Consider the following 7,792-nt stretch of genomic DNA (forward strand, 5'->3'; position numbering starts at 1 on the left):
AGATGGAGAGCTACAAGGGTGGTGGAAGGGAGTGTGTGTGAGAGAGAGAGAGAGAGAGAGAGAGAGAGAGAGACAGACAGAGGCAGACAGACATACAGAGATGACCTCGGATGAGTTAGGGAAACGAAATCGCAGGTTAGAACTCTAGGGTTTACATAAGATCCCGCTTGAGTTGGTCTGTCGGTCTGTCATTCTCCAGCTATCCCTTCCCATTGATGTATCTCCCTCTCTGAGTATGTGGAGGTGTCTGAAAGCTACTGCCTGGTCTCTACAAGCAAGGCGATAGTCCGCCACATTAAAGCAGCAACCCCTTTGCCTGCTGTCCGATGGTACGTTGAGAGAGTGGAAGGTGGAAAGTGCGTTCGGTGAGAATCAACTTCGACGAGGAGCGAGTGTGGTAACGTCGAGCCGGATGATGTCTCGTCGGCAGGTAGCGATGAAAACGTCCGGGGAGGGGTAGAATCAGATCGGGTTGTCCAAGAATTGGAGGAGGGTTTCGAGACGGGAGAAGTGATTATCAGTGCGGGGTTGAAAATTCGTTCAGAAAAGGTAGGGTCGGAAATGGAGGTCAGTGTGAACTAGATATCACCTTCCAAGCATCAGCTCGTCCCGAAAGTTTGAGAAGCTTCAACGCGTTGTTTATGTAAGTTTTCGTAGAAGTACATCACAGACGGGACACATAACATTATAAGTTGCGTATAATGAAGGCGTGATATTTCGCTCGGTTCCCCAGCAGGGCGGAGTAATCCGGTTAATCCCCGTGCGTGCAGTTGTTTCACATGAGGCAACTGTGCTGCAGAGAGTGGGGGACAGAATGGAACCAAAACCGTCAGGTTGGTCAATCGACCGTGATTAGACTCGAACCTGCAATCTTCTGATCACTTCGAATTAAGCACCGAAGTCGGACGCCTTATCCATTCGGCCACACGATCGTCTTCTGCAAGAAATGCGAATAGAAAAAATGCGAAACGTGCGAATTGCTGTCAGGCATTTCCACGAGATGACTCATCCGCTGACCGATCTAAACGTAATTTTAAAACGCAGTGTTTTCATCCCAGATGAACATTCGACTACTGTTGTTAATATCAATAAATTTTGCAACTTTGTTTAAATGTAATATTCTATTTCGCTGTTTCTCTTACAGAAAAAAAAAAACATCTGTAAAGATGCACGCCACTGACTTTTGAGGCGGCCTTATATTCTGGGATTGGAATCAGCGAGAATGGTCCAATAAAAACAATTCGTCATTGATAGAGATGCGTGCTCTCTTTTTCTAAATGTCAACCGTTGCTTGCAGACGCCAGAACCGACCGGCCTGCGCTTGTGTCGGTGAAGGTTAGGACATTGGGATCTGCTGCCTCAGTCAGTACTCGGTGCGCTTCAGTGTTTCTCTAGTTTAGTGGCTATCGGCCTGCGCTTGTGTCGGTGAAGGTCAGGACATTGGGATCTGCTGCCTCAGGCAGTGCTCGGTGCGCTTCAGTGTTTCTCTAGTTTAGTGGCTATCGGCCTGCGCTTGAGTCGGTGAAGGTCAGGACATTGGGATCTGCTGCCTCAGGCAGTGCTCGGTGCGCTTCAGTGTTTCTCTAGTTTAGTGGCTATCGGCCTGCGCTTGTGTCGGTGAAGGTTAGGACATTGGGATCTGCTGCCTCAGACAGTGCTCGGTGCGCTTCAGTGTTTCTCTAGTTTAGTGGCTACCGGCCTGCGCTTGTGTCGGTGAAGGTCAGGACATTGGGATCTGCTGCCTCAGGCAGTGCTCGGTGCGCTTCAGTGTTTCTCTAGTTTAGTGGCTATCGGCCTGCGCTTGTGTCGGTGAAGGTCAGGACATTGGGATCTGCTGCCTCAGGCAGTGCTCGATGTGCTTCAGTGTTTCTCTAGTTTAGTGGCTATCGGCCTGCGCTTGTGTCGGGGAAGGTCAGGACATTGGGATCTGCTGTCTCAGGCAGTGCTCGGTGCTCTTCAGTGTTTCTCTAGTTTAGTGGCTATCGGCCTGCGCTTGTGTCGGTGAAGGTCAGGACATTGGGATCTGCTGCCTCAGACAGTGCTCGGTGCGCTTCAGTGTTTCTCTAGTTTAGTGGCTATCGGCCTGCGCTTGTGTCGGTGAAGGTTAGGACATTGGGATCTGCTGCCTCAGGCAGTGCTCGGTGCGCTTCAGTGTTTCTCTAGTTTAGTGGCTATCGGCCTGCGCTTGTGTCGGTGAAGGTTTGGACATTGGGATCTGCTGCCTCAGGCAGTGCTCGGTGCGCTTCAGTGTTTCTCTAGTTTAGTGGCTATCGGCCTGCGCTTGTGTCGGTGAAGGTCAGGACATTGGGATCTGCTGCCTCACAGTGCTCGGTGCGCTTCAGTGTTTCTCTAGTTTAGTGGCTATCGGCCTGCGCTTGTGTCGGTGAAGGTTAGGACATTGGGATCTGCTGCCTCAGACAGTGCTCAGTGCGCTTCAGTGTTTCTCTAGTTTAGTGGCTATCGGCCTGCGCTTGTGTCGGTGAAGGTCAGGACATTGGGATCTGCTGCCTCAGGCAGTGCTCGGTGCGCTTCAGTGTTTCTCTAGTTTAGTGGCTATCGGCCTGCGCTTGTGTCGGTGAAGGTTAGGACATTGGGATCTGCTGTCTCAGACAGTGCTCGGTGCGCTTCAGTGTTTCTCTAGTTTAGTGGCTATCGGCCTGCGCTTGTGTCGGTGAAGGTCAGGACATTGGGATCTGCTGCCTCAGACAGTGCTCGATGCGCTTCAGTGTTTCTCTAGTTTAGTGGCTATCGGCCTGCGCTTGTGTCGGTGAAGGTTTGGACATTGGGATCTGCTGCCTCAGACAGTGCTCGGTGCGCTTCAGTGTTTCTCTAGTTTAGTGGCTATCGGCCTGCGCTTGTGTCGGTGAAGGTTAGGACATTGGGATCTGCTGACTCAGGCAGTGCTCGGTGTGCTTCAGTGTTTCTCTAGTTTAGTGGCTATCGGCCTGCGCTTGTGTCGGTGAAGGTTAGGACATTGGGATCTGCTGCCTCAGGCAGTGCTCGGTGCGCTTCAGTGTTTCTCTGGTTTAGTGGCTATCGGCCTGCGCTTGTGTCGGTGAAGGTTAGGACATTGGGATCCGCTGCCTCAGGCAGTGCTCGATGCGCTTCAGTGTTTCTCTAGTTTAGTGGCTATCGGCCTGCGCTTGTGTCGGTGAAGGTTAGGACATTGGGATCCGCTGCCTCAGGCAGTGCTCGATGCGCTTCAGTGTTTCTCTAGTTTAGTAGCTATCGGATTCTTACAATTGCCAATACACGAAAAGCCGTTGTTTTGAAGCCGGATGAGAATTAACTATAATATCCGTTTTCTTGAAGTCAGACAACATGATAAGCAAGCCACTAGACGCATATTTACTTCGATACAGTGCTATCTCACTCTACAGCTCGAAACACACTGTTTCTCAGAGTTACAGAGCACTGAATCGATCAAACTGGAATAGCACGGCGGTAGCGGCTGAAATGCCAGTAATAGATAGTTCTGTTTTTGCTGTGGTTAGCACCTATCTCCATAAGCCTTCCTTCCCCATTTCCATGAATTCCGATAAGCATCACAGGCAAACTAAAGAGAGGTGGAATCTGGAGACAAATGTGTGGAACATAAGCGGGGTTTTCACGTGCTGTGATGAAATTCAGATCTGTGGAACACAAGAGAGGGAAGAGCAGACGAGGTGGCCGAGAGGTTAAGGCGATGGACTGCTAATCCATTGTGCTGCGCACGCGTGGGTTCGAATCCCACCCTCGTCGCGACCTCTTCCTCTGAGGAGCCATCGGTTGGAAAACATCCAGATCTGCAACGTTTACCAGACAGTTTGTTTTGTGAGTCATGATAAATAATGTTCACAATTAGAACTTGTCTCCAAATTTGCCCATAAAACGATAACATTGAGAGAGGAATTAGACCGTTGAGACCATCGGGAATGGCTGATACATTATCCCTCTCAACCCCAATCTCTTGCCTTCTCCTCGTCACATTGACCCCCTTATTGATTATGACACTGTCAATCACCTCTTTTAATACATCGATTGACGGCCTCCATGGCTATCCGTGGCAATAAATTCCACAAATTCCTAGCCATTTGGCTACAGAAGTCCTTCCTTATCTCTGTTCTAAATGGGCGTCCTTATATTCCGGAGTTGCTTCCTCTCTTCCTATACTTCTCCACGACCAGTAGCATCCTCTCTAGGTCCACTAGGTCCACTTTGCCTTTCAATAATCGATAGGTTTCAATTGGATCAACGCGTCATTCGTCGAAACTACAGCGAGTACAAACTCATTAAACGCTCTTCATATTTCACCTTGTAATTCCCGGGATGATTCTCGCGAATGTCCTCTGGACCGCTTCCAATGCCAACAAATCCGCTTTTGCATCAGGGAGCCAAACTGTTCACTATTTTCCAACTACGGTCTGACCAATGCCGTATAAAGATTCAGCATTACATCCTTCCTTTCATTTTCCAGTTCTCTCGATATGTAAACCATCACTGCATTTCCCTTCGTTAATCCTGAGTCAAACTGCAAGTTAATCTTTCAGGAAGCCTGTACTAGCCTTTATAGCTACTGCCTAAGCACACGACCAAATTCGTCTGCCGGGTCCTGCTCCTCAACACTAACACTAATATCAATCTATATTTAACGGTTTGCCAATTTGCCACAAAACTATCAAACCCCTTATTGAGAGTATTGACATATAACATGAAAATAAATGGGTCAAACACCAACTAATCACCGGCAGCCTACAAGAAAAACGCCCCCTTTATTCCCACTCGCTGCCTCCAGCCATCCAGCCAATCTTCGATCTATGCTAGTATATTTCCCGTAATACCACCGTCTTTCCTCCTGTTAAGCAACCTCAAGATTGGCACCTTGTCAAATTCTTTCTGATTTTCCAGGCAAGCAATATCCGCTGACCCTTCTTCATTTATCCTGTCTGTTATTTCCTCAAAGTATTCCAACAGATGTGTCAGCCTAGTCCCCACGTCGTAGTTCCGTTCGGCGGAGTTTAGGCGGCGAGAGAAGGAGGCGCAGGGATGGAGCTCTTGGTCTGGGCTGGAGCGTTGGAAGAGGACCGCTCCCACCCCAGAGTCGGAGGCGTCGACTTCCACAATGAATTGACCAGACGGGTCAGGTTGGGCCAGGATGGGAGCGGAAGTGAAATCATCTTCAGCTCCGAGAAGGCCGAGTCCGCTTCGGGGGTCCAGTGAAAAGGGTCTCAGGAGAGGTGAGTCGAGTAAGGGGCGCTGCCACCCGGCTGTAATCCCTGATGAAGCGACGGTAGAAATTTGCGAACCTCAGAAATCGCTGGAGTTGTTTAAGCGTCGTGGGGTTTGGCCACTCCATGCCCGTTCCGTCAGCTTGCTGGAGTACATCATTGAGAGCGGCCCAGTGAGGGCGGATCTCGAAACTTGCACTTCTCTGCCTTAACGAATAGCTGGTTTTCCAAAAGCCTCTGAAAAACCTGACGGACATGGTGCGTGTGTTCCTGGAGATAACGGGAGAAGATTGAGATGTCGTCCAAATAAAAGAAAACGAAACTATTAATAAATTACGTAAGGACATAGTTTATCAGGGCTCGGAAGACAGCGGGGGCATTGATGAGGCCGAATGTAGTGACCAGATGGTCGAAATTACCAAGAGGGGTATTACAAGCTGTTTTCCCACTCACCTCCCTCCCTTATCCTGACCAGGTGATAGACACTCCGCAGGTCCAACTTAGAGAAAGTTGTGGCTACGTGAAGGGGCTCGAAAGCAGAGTTGATGAGGGGCAGTGGACAATTATTCTTTATGGTGATGTTGTTCAGGCCACGGTAGACAATGCAGGGGCGCAGTGAGCTGTCCTTCTTCCCCACAAAGAAGAATCCTGCGCCTACAGGGGAAGATGAGGGTCGGATAATGCCTGCCGTGAAAGAGTCATTTAGGTAAGCCTCCAATGCTTCCCTTTCTGGTCGGGCAGGTTATACAGCCGACAGGCGGGTAGAGGGGCGCCGGGAAAAAGGTCACTGTAAATTGTCCAGAGTGTCCCATAACTAACATGACTAAGTATGTTTCATCAAACTACTTTGCGCGTTCCTAAAAGGAGCCAACGGATGTGATCACAGAGAGGGAGAGAGAGGGTGAAGATCGCGAAAACCGGTTCAGGAAAGCGAGATCAAGGATACGGTGTGGGAAGGAGAGTATTTAAGCAGTCGAGGTGAGAGAGGTCAGCGAGATGACACGGGTTGCTTGTTTCTGAAGGACTTTAGAATGGAAGCGCTGTACTCCCAGAATTCCCTGCAGGAAGGAAAGTCCTCTAATCGCTCAGTGCATGTATGGACTGTATTCTCTGACTCACACTTTCCGTCCTCATCCAATTATCTCTCTCTCAACCCATAGTGTCTATTTCCCTCCCAGGTATTTTAATTTCGCGTCCCTCTGTATCCATCAGCCTCCCCAATTCTTCCCCCCCCCCCGCCGGCCAATTTCTCTCCTATCATGTTTCACGCCTATCTTACGCCGCCCTCCGCTGTCTCGGGCTCTCCCCGAGCGAGTTCTGTTCCAATCTTCCTCCTCACAATGATCTTTGCACACCACAAATATCTGTTCTCCCTTCAGATCTCTCGACTTCCCCGGCCTCCCTCCCCCCGGTCTTTCTCTAAGCCCTCGGTCTCTCCTTCTACCCCGCCGCACCCGGTCTCGCTCAGTTTCTCTCGCCTTTTGCCGTTTCTCCTCTCCTAAAATCTCGTCCGCGTCTCTCTCCCTCCCGACCCTCTCAGACTCTCGCCGCCGTCTCTTTACATTCCCCGGTCTCTTTCTCCTCAGTGAGGAAGACTAACGGAGCATTAAGCGGGCTCTGGACCAACTTGAACAACGGTCTGAAAAACGGCGGGTTGGATTCAACACATACACAAGTGTTAGATTTTGCACTTTGTGAGGACAAGCTAGGCTTGATCTGACACAATGAGAAACAGGGCACTGAGGAGTACGATAGAACAAACCAATCTGGGAATGCATCTCCATATTCAATGAAAGTTATGGCGCAGTTAGACAGCGTCGCAAAAAAAAAAGCTTTTCTTACATTGGCCCTCATTGACGATAGTACTGAGTTCAGGAGTTGGGGTGTTATGTCGATGCTGTTTAAAAAATTGTTGAGGCCTAATTAGATCTAATTTTTGCTCAACTACCAACAGGGCAGATATAAATATGTTTGAACGAATAAAGTACAAAGTTACCCGGCTATTGCCGGGACTGGATGTTTTGAATTAGAAGGAACAATTACGTATGTTACGTATGTTCCGAGTGGGCAGAAGACTGAGGGGAGATTTGAAAGAGGAAGACAACATTATGAGGCGTATAGAGAGTGTAAATGCAAGCCGGCTTTCTCCACCGATGTTGGGCGAGAATGCAACTGGAGATCATGGGTGAAGGGTGAAATGTGAAATGTTTAGGGAATATAGGAGGGGAAACTTCTTCACCCAGATGGATTCCAGAGTGTAGACAGTGCTGCCTACGCAAGTGTATTGAGATTCCGATGTGAACGTTTAAGAGATGATTGGATAAGTACTGGGATATGGATGGCCACGGTCCGGGTGAGATCGATGGGAGTAGGCAGTTTAAATAAATCCTCATTGACTGGACGGGCTGAAGTCCCTATTTCTGTGCGTTGGTTCCCTCTGGCTATCTCGCTGGATATCTGGGTTAGAATTTTAATGTCTCACTGCACAGACCAATCTAGAAAGTCGTTGATACTGTTCGATCCCTCTGTCCTTGCGCAAACTGAAGCATGGAGACTGAGTTAATGGATGTTTACAGCATGAGAAG

At 49.2% G+C, this 7,792-nt stretch overlaps 1 non-coding gene across 1 annotated transcript; it reads left to right on the plus strand.

The window, feature by feature from the left end:
• Positions 1–3,659: 3,659 nt before the first annotated feature.
• trnas-gcu (transfer RNA serine (anticodon GCU)) lies at positions 3,660–3,741 on the plus strand. Its single transcript has one exon. It is a non-coding gene; the product is annotated as a tRNA-Ser (tRNA).
• The last annotated feature ends 4,051 nt before the right edge of the window (positions 3,742–7,792 follow it).

Source organism: Hypanus sabinus, unplaced genomic scaffold, assembly GCF_030144855.1.
Source record: "Hypanus sabinus isolate sHypSab1 unplaced genomic scaffold, sHypSab1.hap1 scaffold_1920, whole genome shotgun sequence".
Taxonomy (NCBI): domain Eukaryota; kingdom Metazoa; phylum Chordata; class Chondrichthyes; order Myliobatiformes; family Dasyatidae; genus Hypanus; species Hypanus sabinus.